The sequence below is a fragment of the Symsagittifera roscoffensis genome, chromosome 10, assembly GCF_963678635.1.
Source record: "Symsagittifera roscoffensis chromosome 10, txSymRosc1.1, whole genome shotgun sequence".
NCBI classification, from domain to species: Eukaryota; Metazoa; Xenacoelomorpha; order Acoela; family Convolutidae; genus Symsagittifera; species Symsagittifera roscoffensis.
The window spans coordinates 29672253-29691007 of record NC_087071.1 but is presented as its reverse complement, the minus strand read 5'-3'; the positions used below and the strand labels follow the sequence as shown (position 1 = coordinate 29691007).

Below are 18755 nucleotides of genomic sequence, written 5' to 3'. Positions count from 1 at the left end.
AAAATGGTCGATGACTGTATAGTTTGTATTTTATCTTAATACATGGGGGTATTCAGCTCCCCGGAATGTCTAGCTCCGACATGGACTACTGTCCCCCTCTGGTAAAACTTGAAGTTTTTACAATGTTGGTTGACCGACTCTAAGAAATTTCTAGGGCGCATTCGGCTCCAATATATAATAACTTCGAGAGAAGAGCGCGCTGAAAAAATGCCTTTTTTCCATCAAAACTTTCCGACAAGTGACTGAAAACGCTTGTCACAAACTCACAGCAGACTTGAAAGTTTGGTCTAAATAGGGTGCTTATAGCGAGGGTGATTAAAGCGAGGGCGTTTTGGGAGAGCTCGGTAAATCAATGTTTTTTGAAAAATTTTAATCTCGCTCATTGTAAAAAAAATTAAAAACCCAGTCTTTTCACCAAATTTGTTTGGCATGATCCCAAACAAATTTGGTGAAAAGACTGGGTTTTTAGTTTTTTTTACAATGAGCGAGATTAAAATTTTTCAAAAAACATGAGGAAAAAACACAACCTATGAAGAAAAGTTTGTAAGATCCACATTTTTATTTCATAGATAACAAATGTTGCTTAATCGCTATCAAAAAGCACCCTCGAAAATTGAATTGCTTGATTTCTACATAACATGTATAAGCCATGCCAATTTCACTTTATCAGACGATTCGGAGAAAACTTATGCAAATACATCCAAATTGGTACATGTTGCAATATTCACAAGGCTCATTCTTGATGTTGCAACATTCTGGACCCAAGCTCTTTTTTGTGTTGCGCTGGCATTGGAGAGATATATTTACATCGTGGAAGGAACTCGAGCAAAGCAAATACTAACTCCGCAACGTCGTTTGAAGTTTTATTCGGGAATCTTAACTCTCAGCCTCTCTGTGCCTGTTTTTGTAGTCTGTGACTTCGCTCTCAACATGAGGCAATATTCGGATGAGGTTTGAAAATTTTTCTTGATGAGGTTCAAATTTAATCCAAGTAGTGAAAAATCAACATCCCGCATCCAGTTTCAAGCGTTAATAATCTGTTATATTATGTTTTAGTACCAGTCTTACTAAAAACTAAGAGAAAATTTGTTTTAATCATTGAAAAATTGATTACTAATCTATGTTTTCAAAATCCAATGATAATTAATTGTGATACATTTTAAACGACTTTACTACGAAACGTTTGTAAAATTTGTTGTTCAGATGAACCAAAAACCAAAACGAGACAAGACATCTCATTTTAGAGATTTTGATTTTGACTGAATGGCTGAACGTTAATCCCTTATTATTGCTTTTTCTTGTGTGATATTATTCTGACAGAAAAATGGATTACAATTTATTATAATAGATAATAAGAGATTTTCAGAAAAATTATAATCATTTATAATTGATTAAATTTGACTAATATGTAACTAAAACTGTTATCAATATTATAGATTATGAATTGTTTAAACATCTAAGTTTTGGCGCTTTTAATTGACTAAAATTTTGATGAAAGTACAATTATAACTGTAATATAATCGATTCATTTCTCTTTTTACTGAGTGCGTGATGAAAAACTTATCACTCAAACAGCCCGAAAGCAGCAAGAGCAGTGAGTAATTCAACCTGGTATCACGCCATTGAGATTTTTATTTTAATTACTATATCATCTAACCCTACCCAGGTCCAGTCATCTTGAAAATTTTCCCAAAATCTTGAAAAATTTTGAAAAATTATCAAAGATAGCAAAGAATCTTGAACAATTTTGGTAAGACTTTTAACCGTCCAAAAATCATGAACACATCTCAGAACCCTTTATGATAGCTCTGCAGCCCCCCCCCCCCCCCCTACCCGCCAAGCGAAAACGATATTTTCTTGAAATCCTCGAAAGTATTTCAGGTTAGTTTAATTTTTTTCATAAACATGATTGCAAACTTTAAGAAGAGGAAAATTGTCAGCAAAAATAGGTATCACTCACAAGAACTGAAGCATGTTTGTCAAGAAATTTATATACTTTTTGGCTTTTTAATATTTTATTGATCAATGATCGTGTTTTTTATGTCCAAAATTTTTTAATGAATTTCCGAAACAGACATCTGGTTCGAAGTTTTGTTGTGTAAAATCAAAACCACTGCAACCAATGTAAGATCCTTTTCATAATTTTGGTGAAATAACAGCTTTGAAATATTTTGAAAATAAAATTATCAGAAAATTTTGAGCAAAAATTAAATGAGTTAAGGAGTAGTTTCGCAACTGTTCTAATTCCATATCAGAGGGTCGCCAGTGCTGATTTTTTCATGAATTTGGTATGAACGAACGCAAGTTGGCTAACGCATGTTCTACTTGCCCCAAAAAATTAGAAATAGGAAAGAAATTGAGCTCTAATAATTCAGTTTTGCATCTTATTGTGTTTTAACGGATTAAGTTTGAAATTAAACGTCGAATTGAAAACCTGCATATTTATTGTCATAATTGATTTATTTCAATGCTTACAATGATTTTTTTTGGGTTTTTCTCTGTGATCCTAAAATATCTTATTTGTATTTTATCAACAAACAATAAATCAAGGTAGACTCAATCAATCAAACATGTATGTTCGAGCTTTTGAATTAGGCTGTCCTAAGACTCATAATGTTCAGTTGAAAGTTATTTAGGTATTAAACTGTTGAAACTAGTTAGAGAAACACATAGTGTCCGTATTCGCAAAGAAGTTAGTTTTTTGTTACTTTGTCATAATTTTTCTTGGGTGTTAATGATCTTACGTAAACTTTGTTTGTCTAGAAAACTTGTTTATCGTACATTTGTCAGGAACTAAAATAGTATGATGCTATAATAAAAAATCATCATCGAATGATAAGTGCAAACAATGCTTTGCTTTTTGTTGTATTATTTTTCCAATCAAGAGATCGTCAAAAGGCATTGCTGCTTGACGAGTGATGTCTCAGTAATCAATCCTTTTTTGTCTTCAAAGATTCTGAGAAAAAAAACATATATTTTCTATCTATTTCCAATTTCAAAACCTACGCAACTTCAGCTAAAAAATTTATTTTTTGCCTTCAAAAAAATTAAGCAAACGCAAAAAGTTATCAAAAGTTTTTTTTGTCCAGCATACGCAAGTCTTTGATATGTTCTCTTAAATGCACTTCATTCAGTACCGAAAAACCATTTATTACCATGTTTATGAAATTTATGACCATGACCGAGAAACTACCATGTTGAGAATAGTTCTGATAAATTTACAAAACTTCTTCTTTTGACTGATATGTAACTTTCGTGCTTTCAAATGTCAACTTCGAATTTTTTTGGTAACTAATTGTTTTTTTTTTCAGATCTGTTTTTATGTTGAAATACACCTCAAAATGATACATTACATCTGCTTATTTTTTAGTTTAGGTGTTTGTTTTAGTAAAAAGGTTTGTTGCTCAGTTTTTTTCCAAAATAAGACCAATCAATTGATTACTTTTTTGTTTCTCATTTCTATGACGCCTATTTAATAAATCTCTATCATTTGATCTTACATTTTAATTTAGTTATTTTTGATCCTCCCATTTAGCGCTCAAACAAGAAAAAGGCTTGTTATACAATTCTATACCAGAAAAACTCTGATCATAATACTCCAATTTTTAAACTTTTGAAAAAAAAATTCATCGATCGAATTCCATAAACGAAAGGTTTTTATACATGATAAATTTTTTCTCATAAAATAAATAACAAATTTTTTTAGTAGATTTTGTAAGGGTAAAACCTTCTTTGATTTCTGAAATCAGCTAAAAATTTCCGGATAAAAAAACAAACTGCAGAATAATTGCAAAAACAGGAGTCCAAACTTATTTTGCTGACAACGCGGTCCACACTCAGTTTTTCAAACACAATCACTGCAAACTACATTCATTTTTTTGTATGCTGCCAATGTTCTTCACTTTTTTGTATTTTTTTGTATTAGAAATGTACTTAATTCTGTCATTTAACAGATCGTGGTTTTCAATCACAACTTTTATTCAACAAGAAAATTTTCTAGCTATAAATGAAAATTTTTTGAAAAAACATGGTGAAGAACAAACTAGTTATTTTGATGTCGAAACTTCGAGAGCAGTTCCTTTTTGCAATTAATGAAGTCTAACCGATGAGTGAATTCTTAAGTTATTGTGTTTTCATTAAATTTCGAGTGAAAATGTTATTGTTTTATAGAAAATAATGCAAGTCATACAACTTCGTTAATGGAAAAACAATATTGACAGAGATTTTTTTTTTACAGTTTATGCAATCATGGAAATGTGTTTTCTGCATGATATACATATATTCGTATTAGAAAATAATAGAATAGGATGTTTTTTTCAACTCAGGAGCTCAACAGAAAAGTTCCTTGCAAATGAGATCAGTATAAGGGTAACTTATTCTGAGCTCATCAATCAAACATCTTTTAATTATTCTTGAATGCAGTTTTTACAAGTTTTCTCAGCAAAGGTTTTCCCTCAAAAACACACAATAAAAAATGGCGCTTCTCTCAACAGTTTTTTTGGAGAAGTAATTTGTAATTATTACGCCAGGTTTTTCAAACAATTTTGCATTTTTCTGATTGACCAGCTGATTCTGATTGACCAGCTAATTGTCTTATATTCTCCAAAACACTGTAGAAACCATTCAAAAAATAAAAATAAATAGAAAAAAAAGTAAAATCTTTTCTGATTGACCAGCTAATTGTCTTATATTCTCCAAAACACTGTAGAAACCCTTCAAAAAATTGAAAAAAATAGAAAAAAAAGTAAATTCGTTTTCAGGGAACAGACTCCATTTTTATAAACGTTACTCAAAACATTTAAAAAAATTTCATCTTTGAAGAACATCAAAAAGGCCAGTTAGCTGCCTACCGAGTAGTGTCCTCATAAGCAAACAACAAAGAAAACAATTAGTTTCCGATTACGAAAAAATATTGGTCCAAAAATAAGATGAAGAACTTAATTTAGACAATTCATTGACAATTCATTGAGTCCTAAATTAAAGGTTTGTCCAAGGCGTAGAAATGATAAAGTAATGATTGAACTCTATTTCTAAGTTTTTTTTTTCTCGCTGTGGCTCGTCTTTGTTTCCGTGTTTTGTAACCTGGATATACACTAGTTATTTGAAAATGCGTAAAAAGTTTACTGATCGGTGATTATTTCATTGACTAGTAAGCATGGGTGCTGCTTCCTTATGATTTTAGTCATTCACTTCAATAGTTCAAATATATGCAACTCCCTGAGGTAACAGCACTTAAACCTGTCTTTTAGTTTAGGGAGATTGAATGTTTTTCGCAAATTAAAGCAATTTTAAAGTATCAGTTTTGTTGTTTCTCAAATTGAATGAGATCACTTTTAGTGGCAGTTCCATATATCAGCAAAGCATATACCGATAAACTGTTTCAAAGTTTGTAAATGATAAGAAGTTGGCTTCGAACAACAGTTTGCCGCAAGTGGTATATAAAGACGCTTTTCGAAATGTTTTTGTAAAAATTTTTTGAATCGAAACTCAGCTTGTCATCCAATTAGAGGCAAAAACATTTTGGGAGCGTTTCTACAATTGAATTGATCATTTGTGTTGATTTTGATCCATCTTCTATGTTTTTTGTTTTATCTTGGTTAAGATTTAATTTGTTTTCAATCAGCCAAAATATAATACTCCCTAAATTGTTTTCCCTTGCGTTTTTGACCATTTTTTCAGTAGATAATAGGCTAAAATCAGCGGCATAAAAGGTTACTTTTGAGTTCACACAAACCTTTGGCAGATTGTTCATTTAAACTGAAAAAAAACCAAAACTGACCCCTGTGAACTTTCATAGGCGACAGGTTTTGAAATAGATTTTGTGGTTTCCACTAATACACCTTGAAATCGATCTTTCAGATACCTTGATATCAGTTTTTCAGCATTCCCCCTTAATCCATAAGCTCTGCATTTATTTACCAGAATTCTATGGTCAACAGTGTCAAAAGTTTTTAAAAAGTCATGCATCGTGCAAGTCATTGTATATTTGTTGCTTAAATATGCATAATACATTCAATTACTTCGGTCATAGTTTCAGTTGTGCCTCGCTTACTACAAAATTCAAACTGTTCGTCAGCTAATATTTCATACGGAAAAAAGTCTATTATTCGTTTGAACTCAATTTTTTCCAGTTTTTCCTGAAGTGTGTGGACTTTATCAAAAAATTTAGTGAATAAAGTTTAGTACTGTAATGAAATTAAATGTACAAAAGTAGATCTCGTAAAATACCAAAAAAGATTAGAATCCCCGCACTACAATTTTACGGAAAAAATTTGATAATAATGGATTACATCGGCAAGAAATTAAATTAAAATCATTTGAGAGAAAATGAGAATTGTTTTAAGGTATCATAGAATCTAATTGTATATAATAGACTATAATCTGATAAAATATAAACAATGTCCAAAAAATCTCAACCAAACAACGCCTTTTAAACTGCCCAAATTTGACTGGTTTTAACGCGTTTTTCCTTCGAATTCACGAATAGTGAAAGCTGATTGGTCGACGTACCCGCACTGAGCGCCCATGGATCATAATTGAATATATTGAAAAAATCTGGGCAGTATCTATAAAATAATGAAACAATCGATTACAATTCATTTAAAAAATGGCTTTTTTTACTTGTTTTTTATGCCAATATATCCCTTATAATAAATTATAGTACACTAAAAATTGATTATAATCGTATTATTTTTTATGCTAATATACTTTATTTTAATCAATTATGATGGTATTTTTCAGGAGGTTAATCATGAAATTTACAACTTTTTTTTCAAAACTAGCTCTACTCAGTAAAATAATCGATTATATTACAATTAAAAAAAATTTTCATCAAAGTTAATTATAAGCGCCAACTTTAGATGTTTTAACTATTTACAAATCTTTTTAAAGATAACATTTTTATATTATTTTTTTTTATAAATGATTATAACTTCTCCGAAAAGCTTTTATAATCTCTTAAAATCTCTTATAACATCTTACAATTTCTTCGAATCTTTTCTAATCTGAAATGACAGATTTTAATTTTTTCATAAGATCCCTTCATAATAGTTGAAAGATTCCTGCGGTAGGTGAAGCAGAACTCTTCCAAAAAAATCATGTAACTAAAGCAGTGTGATGATATTTTGGTGGTCAAAGAAATTTAAAATGTGAGACAAGAAACAACTCTATTCAAGAAAAAATGAAAAATTAATAACGTTACAAAATCAATTTGAATTGAAAACGGTTAAAACCTCTTTCTCAATTCTCACATAAATTAACGTCTACAAAACGCATAAAACATAAGCAATTTAGGTGCAAGCTCGAATAAAAAAGGGAATCAATAGGAGTAGAAACTATTATAATGGATTTTTTCTGCAAAACAAATGGAATAGAACTTCGTATAAAACAATCGATTAAAATGTATTAAGATCATTTTCCACCAAATCTTAGTAAGACTCGCGCTAAAATCAGATTATAATCGATTGTTAACGCTTGAAACTGTATGCATGTAAGCCCGGAGTGGCTTTCTCAGAGCAATTTTGGACGGGGTACACCGTCTGTGGGTCACGCTATCTAAGTTTTGTCATGCTAGCGAAATTTTTGAAATTTAAAATTTTTTCTTCTCTGGCTCAAACTACAATTAGTTTCAGCCTCACAAATAATTGTTATAGTCATGGATCATGATTTGCTAATTCTAATGTTTTTTACAGTGATACACGCACTCAGTAAAAAGAGAAAAAAATCGATTTTATTCAAAGTATAACCGTACTTTTAGCAGAAATATAATTGATTATAAGCATCAATTTTAGATGTTTAAACGAATTATAATCTTTTATAATGATAACATTTTAGTGACATAAAAAAAAATTTAGTCCATTATATATGAAAAAGTTTTTCTGAAAATCTCTTTTTTCATCATCTGTTAGAAGAGATTATAATCCCTTTTTCTATCAAAACATTGCCTCACATAAAAACTAAATACAATGAATTACCATTTAGATATTCAGCGTGAAAACACAGTTTCGAAAGTTTCGTCGAACCATTTTTTTACAGATCGACCAGATAGATTTTCCGAGCTCTGTCAGAGGACCCAAAAGACGAGGCAGAATTTTGAAAAAACAAGCCAGAAAATTCGTTTTTAGGCATTTTTTGGAAAATTTTGACCAAAAATTGTTTTTTTTTCTGGCGCGTAATCCACCCTGAAATTTAGCATATTTGGCGCTGAGGGCGCCTTTAGACAATTTTTGGGCTCTATCACCAAAAATGGATATATCAAGATAGTTCTAAGGTGGGACCTTTTGGGTCAGCATGGGATCAAATCCGTGAGGGGAAGGGCGTGTCGCCCTCTCCCCCTAAATCAGCCTCTAGGTATAAATACAAAACTACACTTTTTTAAAGTTTGGTAACCAACTGAAAAGCACACAATACAAAACAAAAATAAAACGAATTGAAGTGATGACGTTTGTTCAATAATGATGGATTATTATCCATTATAATGAACTATAACTCATTAAAATTGAGAAAAAAATACAAAACATAATCGATTATAATAAATTATAGTCGGTTATAATGATTTTTATTGTTTCGAAAAATAGTTATTTTATAATCCATTTTTAATCAATTTTTTTTGAAATTTTTGGAGACTGACTATAAAAATTCATTATAATCTGTTTTTTTTTCTTTTACTGAGTGCGCGTATCTCGCTTACTGTTTATTGCAGTCGCTACGTATTACGTTTCGTAAAATACCTTCTATTACATTTCACATTAAAACTTATATGCTTTTTTGACTTTTTCAATTAATTTAAGCTTACACTCCCCTTTTCTTTACCCCCTCCCGTTTACTCCCCTCAATGCCAGTTTGCCACAAGCGCCATCCCCCCCTTAGGGGATTTTTATTGGTCTGAGTTTTACATCTTTAAATGGTTACATTGTTAATTCTGTCTCGGGAATACCTTATAACCGATTAGACTCCATGAGCGCTCGGCGCGGTAAAATAATTTGGAGGCCAAACTGTGCACTGGATAGGCGCACATTATGGTGTCTCTGGAATTCGGATAAAATCATGAAACATGTTGGATTTTCGTTGGTAAGATCAAAGGAAACGAAAGGACAAAAGAAGAACAAACGGAGCTTTCTTGTTGCGGAATGCGCTCACGATTCACAAAGAAATACACAGTTTGGCCTCGTAATGTTTCGAGCATTCGGTCCTTTGCTTATCAAGAATGCCCCACCCCTCCCCCCCTTTAAAAGCTTTGATGCAATCTATGGTTAATTCTGTCTTTTAACTGACTGCGTTATAGGACGTTGATCAAATTCCTACACTCCAGGGCAATGGGATTTCTGAATGCCCAGAATGTATTCGATTCAAGATACAAAACTTTGCACCCTTAGGACTTATCACATGTGTGATCACATTAGTCATTTGCTCTTTTCTGTACGTGAAAAGTGCACTGGTTTTGCGAAAGTCTTCAATACAAAGAGCTGGGCTACTGACTAAAGCTTTTGCAGCTATTCTTGTCGCATGGGTTTTCATGGTTTGGCCTCACATTATTTTCGTGGACTTCTTTCTCAAAGGGCAACAACCAAACTTACCTGTGTTGTTGAAAAAAGGTCCTGGTTCGATTTCGGGGACAATCGTTTAGCAGACCAATTTATATGGAAAAACTTTTCCCTGATAAAATTTTATTGTTATTTGAAAAAAAAAATAACAAAGAGCATTCAAACCAAATTCATGTTACAAGATTATGGGTAGAAAATAATTAGAACAACATAGACCCAAAACGCTTCATTGATCACATCAAATGATTCATCGCTGAATTTTTCTGAAATCAGTACCCGGGTTGAGTTCCCAGACTCATGTCCAGACTTTGTGGGTCGCGCGGCATCCGGATTCAGATTCCAATTTGCATAGTTTCTTCGAGAGCCATGAGTTTTCGAGATCCGTGGGTCGCGAAAGTCTGGCCATACCAAGATTTGGACATACGAAAACTCTGAACATGGGCCGCGAAAGTCGCGAAAAACGCGCGAAACTATGTCCAGACTTTCCAGGCTTAAACTCTCGGCATGACTATGCAATCAGGGTCTGAATACTGCTGCGGCGCGGCTTTTGCGACCCTCGGCGCGAATAGATGTCCAGACTTTCCAAATTAAAATACTCGGCGCGACTAAGCAACTTGGTCTGAATTCGGCGCGAATTTAAAGACAAAAAACAAAGATTGCACAGAATCTCCAAGATTTTTCAAATATTTTTAAAAAAACTTTCGCGAGCGCGTAAAAGCTGTTCAAGTTATACCTCTTTTCTGGGTCGCGCCGTCTCCGTCTAGGTCTGGAAAGTCGCGCCGTCTCCATATTGATCGTGAAAAATTCGATAGATTTTTTCTGGGTCGCGCCTTCTCCGCCTCGGTCTGGAAATTTGTGTGCGCCGTCTCCACCTTATTTATGAAAATCGAGCTATCTCCACCCTGGTCCCGAATTTGGCGCCGTTTCTACATCGGTCGCGAAGGTCGTGTTTCTTGGTCGTGCTGTCTTTGTCTTGCTCTGGAATTTAGCGTCGTCTACGCCTTGGTTTGAAAAGTCCGAGTTTTTTGGTCAAGAATGTCTGTAAATGGCAAAGTTTGGTCGCGAACGTCTGGAAAAACCAAGTATGGGACGCAATATTTCGGTCGCGCCATCTCCGTCTCGGTCGCGACAGTCATCGCAAATAAATGGAAATGGCACAAATAGTTATGTCGTCGCAATATGGAAATGGCGCAAATGACAATCGTCGCAAATAAATATAAAAGTTTCGGTCGCGAAAATCTGGACAAGCTTAAATTTGTTTGCCAAAGTCTAGTTATGCCAAAAGATTATCACGAAAGTTTGGTCACTTGGGTAAAAATCCATATTGGTAACGAAAGGAAAATTTGGATAGTAATCGGTTTTTTAATAATGATTAGTCTGCTAAAACGATAGTCTGCTTTTTATTGTCATGCTTTTTCACCCTGAAAAAAAAACAAACATTTAATATTTATAACAAAAACTGACATTTTTGGATATAAAATAGTTGGATAAGAAAGTTTGAATCTAATTTACTGAAATTCGTTCTAAAAGATAGTCAAACGGAAACCTAGATTGTGATAAGCAACGCGGCTGAAACAAAGCAACGCGGCTGAAACATTTCCATATTTTGAATCTTTTGCTTCTGAAGATAATAAAAGCTGAGTTCAAACGCAATTCAGACATTTAGTTTCAGACCGAAGCCCTAAGTTTGATATAAAGAATGTGACTGTCGGAGCTTGTGGTATCAAAAGAAAAAACTTTATCAACAAAAAATTTTTTTTAAAGAAAATTAGAATGGTGAAAAATTTCACATCTACTTGAAATTTAATTTGATTATCTTTCATAAATTAGTCTAATTGAAACAGCTCCGGATTTGTTTGTTTCTTTACGGGCTCTTTTCCACTCCCTCCCCACAACTGATTTTCAATTTGGAAAAATAGTTCAACGTTATTACAATGCAATTACATTTTGCATGGTGGAACAAATAAAACTTACATAGTAAAATCGTGCATTTACGCGAAATAAAAAGTTAAATTACTATTTTAAAAAACATTAGAAGTTGCCATTGTAAAAAGATAAAAAGTGACCATTGATTTGGAAAAATACAGAAATTTGTGCGAACTAAAAACCCCTAAGATTTTACAAAAAGGACCACAGCCAAAACTTCGTTCCAATGGACCTCAGCCTTTATTAAAACATGATATAAAACTCGAAGTACAAATATATATATATATATATATATATATATATATGGGAGCGCTCAGAAAGTCAATTTGGTCAATCAAATAAAAAATCGACCAAATTTTTGAACTTTTTTTGAAAATCCTCTCCCCTCCCCCTGAAGAAAATCATAGATAATAATCCCTGTATACCGTATACCATGCACCAAGACCCTGTATATGAGCAGCTCTGACCCCCATTATCATCTGCTTCGCCTGGAAACCGTCTCAAGCCCAATTTTTGCGTCATCTCTTTTGAAAATGGAAAAATCAGCCTATTTGAAGAAGTTCACCTTTAAACAGACAGAACAGTGTTTATATCGGTATGGCGGTGTGATTGAAACTTGCATGTTGGAAAAACTTCTAAAGTTTTGGGCTTTTTTCCCTTCTCACTCCACCTGCAATTTTTTACAAGTAAAGTTACTGTTCATATTGTCCGATAGTTATGAAAATTTACATGCGGACTAACTAAGCTGTGCCAAACATATTTGGTGTTCGTAATTAACCCTGTAGAATCACTCATTACAACCATAAAATCGATGGTCTTGTGAGGTAGGGGGAAGGAAAAAGAGCCAATTTTTGCCCCCGTTCAATCTAAAACAAAAAACTTTCGAGCGGAAAAGCGCAACACGAGAATTAGTAAATTGACTAAATTTATTGAATAATTTTAGAGCCTCATTAAATTGCCACCTTCGCTGTGCTTTAACTTGAAACTAAAAATTTCAAACTCTTTATTCATCCCCAGATTCAAAGATTGCCCCATAAAGTTAAAGAAAAAATCAAATTCCAGCTATCTTGGTAGTTATGAGCTCAGGCACAGACATGTAAAGATGATTAAAAAAAACTTATTTTTAAATTGGTTAACTAATAGTCAAAATGTGCTCGAAAAAAAACCCGACCAATTCTGTCTTTTTCTTTAAAAATGTTTAAAAAAATAGTATTTTCTATGATTTTGTAGTTTCGAATATGGTATGATATCAGATAATGCTTCATGTCTAGCATAGGAAAGAAAATGAAGTTCTTAAGTTACTATTTCTATCTATGACAATGAAACGCTATGTTTAATGACTTACAGTTGGGAGCAGGATGGGAGTTCTTGATCGGTTCTCGTCTATTCTTTTTGGCTTCTCAATGGAAAATGAAATCGAAGAGTATACTAAACTATACAGAATGGATATCATTTTACGTGGGCTTCGTCTCAGTTATGGCATGGTGAACACTATTATTGTTTTCATTCTGATGAAGCCGTTGCAAAAGCCAGCTATTGAGTTGAAAAACTGGCTCAAAAAAAAGTTAGGGATGAAAAACTGATCCCTGAAGCAATGAAGGTGTACCCGATTTCTGGACACAGAATGTTACGACCACACTGATGCAAATTTTGAAATTACCAGTATTTTTTTTAAAATACCGATTTCATAGGCGTGGGATACTAGCGTTCAACAATATCGAATTAAAACAAAGCCAAAAGTAAAATGACATTCAAAAATGCCGAAAATTGATGACTTCGGCACTTTTGAACAACATTTTTTTTCGATACTGTTGTACCTTGGCACGGCACTGTTGTTCTGCTCTTTGAATTGGATGAAAGTTAAAAAAACCAAAACTTAGTCAAAAAGCATTTGCGGTCAGTTCTCAACAGAATGAAGGAAGTAATTAGACTCAGTATATCAAAAACATGTGAAACTTATCCTTTGTATTAAGAAAAACGAATATATATTCTAGTTAGAATTTTAGTCAACGCGGCAATGGTGTCAACTTGTTAATTCTAATATAAAATTTCTTTTCGTGCAGTTCCATTCAGGGTAGGTAGTTGGATAAAGTAAGAAACCAAGCCAACTGTACCGGCAAGAGAACTAAAAAGGGTGGGCAGTGTGGGAGTGTTGATGACAGCAGACCTTAATAAATTTTCAGTATTTCATTTGAGAGAAAGGATGTAGTCTCTTACAGAGGATGCCTGAACATGGGTCGTTACACAAAGTCTGATATCTAAAAAACATAGAAGATTACTTAAGTAAATGGCTGATTCTGATTGCTAAGATGATTGAATTTGTCTCTTGAAAGCTGAAATAATTGAATTGTTTATTAATTTAAATAAGTTTTCATTCTTTTGACTAATGTTTTTGACACATGCGTCAAAGTAATGTTAGAATAGCTCGGCTCATGTGCTGGTTTTAAAACGAGTCGGTTATGTATGAGACATCGGTTGTCGTCGGTAGTAGCCGTAATAGTCAATGAGTTGTACGTTATCTATCTTTAAGTTTGTTGAGTGTGTCGTAAATAGTGCGCGTCTATCCGGCTTCTCGCTTTAAAACAAAACGTTCCAGGAAACGTCTGATCCAGGAAACGATCGGAGTAGCCGTCCCAGGGGCCAAAAGCCTAGTGCTCGAGGTCTTCGAAATCCAGAATAGGTCTCCTATTTTTGAGTTCTCGGCCATTTTCTTCGTTGATTGGGAGTCACCAGGTAATCTCGCAGAAGGCATTTCACGATATGTTAGATGAGGCCGTGAGCTTGTTTTCATGGTATCTAGTTCGTTAGGTGTCGTGGTTGAAACAATCTAGGTGGCAGGTTCGCAGATGGTTGTCCAAACAGAACATTATTGGGTGGGTTGTAGGAGGGTCCAAGTCCATGGGGTTGGATGAAACGATTGTCAGGGGCAAGAGCTCATGACCGCTTCTACTTTGCAGGCGAATATAGACAAAGTTTTCGTTATTGAGGATTCGTGATTAAATTGCCTTCTAAATTGAGGGTTCTAAATTGATTGCCTTCTAAATTGAGGGAACTAAATTGAGGGTTCGTATTAAGTTTCAGCCAATTCAGCACCAAACCGTATTTGCGCTTTAGAGGACTGTTCTGATTGCAATACCGCTTCTTTTGTCAGGTCCTGTGCCTTTTCCTTGCTGTTTTTTTTGTCCAGGAATCCTAAGTTTCCAGCTTTTAGTATCTCTATTGTCTATTAACTTTTCGTTGTTGTTAATTTTGTCTCAACGATTTTTCGATAGTTTTTAAAAATCTCGTATCAACTTGCTTTGCCACAGGGTGGGGGACTTTGTTCAAACCTATTTAAAATAATTGAGTAAAAACAGTTTAAAACAGAGAATAAAAAAAATTGTTTAAATCAAAAAGGGGAAAAAACAAAGTTTTCGGATTTTGTGGTCTTGAGCGACAGTTTCGACCTCTTCAATAGATGAAGAAAAAATAGGGAAAATGGCTTTCCTGGATATTGTTGAGTTGAATTCTTAATGATACCATTGTCTCCATGTTTTACTTCTGAGTAATTTCGAAGAAAGTATCAGAAATTGGGACTTTTTGAAAAAAATATTAATAACAAAAATTAATTTTTTACGTTTAAAACATGTTGTAATGTATAATTGGATTTAAAAATATTTCATACCACCTTCCTGCTTTGCCGATGGTGACCCGATTTCTTGCCAAGCATCGAAATGTTCTTTTTGAAGACTATTTTTTACTTTGCCTCTGTTCTTTTTGCTTCCTGTTAGTTTGATGATAATTGTTAATGGTGCCATTTGAATAGTGTTAATGGTGCCTGTTGTGTTTTAATGGGCTGGCATTTCGCTCAGATATTTTTGCTCGAGTTTGGTTTCTTTTTGATTACATTTTCTGGCCGCAGTTTTCATATTGTTTTGCGTTCTATGGTCGAATACAGATCACATTTTCTCTTCAATACATGATGATTCTCCGACAAGCTCTTCGATTCGTATTTGAATTCTCTTTTTTTCAGTTCTCTGTCAGCTTTCCTGTTCCGGTTTATTGTCTGAATAGATTTGGTGTTTTCTCTGTCGCTTCGGTTCGTCTCTGCTCCCATCATTACTTGACGGTTTTTCTAGGTCCCTCGATACCAGCTACTCTATGCTCGAAGAAACCTTATAGCATTCATGCGAAACAGTTGTAAAAAGTAGCAAACAGCTGTAGCATTCAAATACTTAGATAAATAAACAATGAAGACATTTTGTACATATGAAAACACTACAAGTCTATTGAAATCAAAAACTTATTATTGAAAGTTCGAGTTCGAATGCATAAAGCAGTGCCTTTGGATTTAAACTGGCTGTAACAGATTTAAAAGACAAAAAAATCCAGTATGTTTTGTTACAGATACAAAATTTAGACCACGAAGTTTATCATATTTGTGGTAACCCGAAGATCGATCCATAACTTTAGAACTAAAGCAGTGAAGTTCAATTGTTTGAATTCCAAAAGTTCAACTATTTTATTGGTTTCGATTTGATCGACTGGCTTAATTCCATACATGCGTAAGGCGAATTAAAGTGAACAATAATCAACTTTATAACAGCACCTCTGATCTTGACTAAAAACAGATAAAAATATCAATAACAAAATTACATAGCACCTGTGATACACGTAATTGCAACTGCAGTAGTAAAAGTTACGTTTTAGCTCAAGGTTTCTGCAACCGCAGTACAAAACTCCCCTGAGAACCAAAAATGAACCATACATTTTTAAAAATATAATACAACATGGTGTGTGTTTTAATACTCAGTTTGATAGATAGGTGCACGCAATGAAATTCTCAAGGTGCACTCAAGGTCCTGGAAATATCCAGTGCTACATATCCAAACTTCCGACGAAACAAGTGCCTCTCCAGGAGTCCCAGACTTGTTTTCACTGGCTTGTCTGTTTGTGTTTTAAAATAAGCCAACTTTTGTCGATATGCCTCCAAGACAATTTTGTTTAGATCAGCGATGTCTTCGTCGGTGCTATTTTTTAATGAGTGCTTTTTCGGGCTGCCTATTCGATAAGGCCCTGGTTCTTAATGGCTCGCTTGCTTCGGCGCACTTTGGATGCTGTCTGATCTTCCACACTCGACTCTTCAGAGTATCCTGGTGGACTACTGAGTCACCCCGCGGTATGGTATTCCCATGTCTCGTTGGCTTTTAGTAATTCCTTCGCCACCTCTGAATTCCCCTCGTTAAAAGGTGATCTACTAATTGTTCCCTCTCTTCCGGACAGATGTGGGGGTGGGCGAGGGTGCTAGTTAAAAATGCTAGTTATACAATTTCATTCAATGATAGCGTTTTTTTTCAACCGACTCCAACCCCTCCATCCCCCGCTCTCCTTCCAACGGTTACTTCTCCTTTCCATCACACATCCAAATTAAATTTTGTTGCCGCCATCAAAAAATGCTAGTCATACAATTTCATTCAATGATAGCGTTTTTTTTTTTGATAAAAGTTTTTTGTTTTTACTCATGATGATACACTGCCTCTTATGCCAATACATGCGAAAAATTCTTTGAAAATTTGATGACTTCAGTTTAACAAAACATATAAAGTTTGTTTGATTAGTTTTTTTCATAGACTTAATTTATCGAATTGTATGATTAGCCGTTTTGGTCTATGAAGGTCAAAATGGGTAGTTAGGTTGAATGGATGCTCATTTTATTACCTGCAAGTAAAATCTACATGTTTAAACACCATTTTATAGCAAGGTTTTTTGGGATCATTTGAAAATCGTGTAATTTTCAAAAAAAAATCTTCGACTCAAACCTTACTATAAAATGGTCTGTTCAAGTCATTATGAGCATTATAAGAAATAACTAAATGAAAAGTCCGACAAGGTTGACAGCAGCACATATAGCTTTTCGAAATTATGCTAGTATACTTTTTTTGGCTACAGACTGAGGTAGCCGTCCCCCAAAGAACTTCTTTTGTAGTTTTTAAATTCGGTTTTAAAAATAACCGTTCTAGGCAATATACAACGAGAGTGGTCGTAACAACAAGAAAAACGATCTTGCCCGATACTATTTGTGTTATACCCGATTCTTTTCATTGAATAAGCCACCAATCCGAAATGTCTCATTAATTATTTTATGTTAATAAAAAGAATGCAAACTTTTTCCGTTTTTGCTGCTCAATCTCATTTTGTTGTTCAATCTCATTTCCTAAAATAATCTTTATTTTGGAAAACCGCAGATTAGTTTTCTCATTTTGAGCATAGCTTCTATCGTTTTTGGTAAACGATAACCATGATAACCATGGTAATCATACTGTTCAAATGATAACCATAATAACCATTCTGTTCAAATGATAACCATGTTGTTCGCAATTTGGGTTTCAAAAATCATTCAGTTGTCTCCTTTGCAAAAAAATTTGGCAACTCAGGCAGGCATCAATTCAGCTATTAGAAACGCTAGTCATCATTGTAGGAAAAATTTGAATTGTAATCAACATATGCAGGGGCGGATCTAGGATTTTCTCGAGGGGGGGGGGCATTTTTTTGAAAAGAAATCAAAAATTTTGATGACTTTTTTTAGGCCGACCAAATTGATTATTTGAGCTCTCCCAAAGCACTGTTTTGGCCCGTATTTTGGCAAAATTTATCTGCGCGGCAAGCAATTTTTTTGCAAAAACAGCCAAGCGTTTTTAGCCACTTTTTGGAAAATTAAGACTAAAAAATTGCGTTTTTTCGGCGCGCGCTCCCCCCTCAAAATTAGTAAACATTGGCGCCAAAGGCGCCTTTAGAAAAATTTTAGGGTCGGTCGGCCAAAAGTGGATTTCTTAAAAAGTACCAAACGGGGCACCCTTTGCGTCGGCAGGGTGTCCAATCCCTTAGGGGTGGGGGGGGGGGGGGTGAAGGGGCGTCCGACCCCCCAGCCTCCCCCCCATAAATCCCCCTGAACATATGTTTTTTGTCTGGGTCTGAACAGAGTATATGGTCCACTCATTCATTTTAAAAACAAAGTATGAACAGGGTATTTGTCATTTTTCAAAAACATCTAAATAGCATACCTAATGTTTATTTTGACATTTTAATCAAGCTATTCAGCAACAACTTGTTTTGTTTTCACTTCGACTGCCTTTTTTGTTTCGGATTTTGAAGAATGTGAAAGAATATTTGTGCACGGGGTAATTTTTTTTACCTCCAGACTTTTTACCTAGCACAATTTGAGACCAAATTTTTTTGTTTAATCCGAATGATATTGGTGTCGTGGTCTTTAAATTAGCAAGGTGTTTCAACCGTGATCTTTTTTCGTAA

General features: G+C 34.1%; 1 long non-coding RNA gene across 1 annotated transcript; it reads left to right on the top strand.

The window, feature by feature from the left end:
* Positions 1-675: 675 nt before the first annotated feature.
* LOC134855536 (uncharacterized) lies at positions 676-17579 on the top strand. Its single transcript, XR_010164501.1, has 4 exons — positions 676-951; positions 9284-9593; positions 12816-13094; positions 17501-17579. It is a non-coding gene; the product is annotated as an uncharacterized LOC134855536 (long non-coding RNA).
* Positions 17580-18755: the final 1176 nt, after the last annotated feature.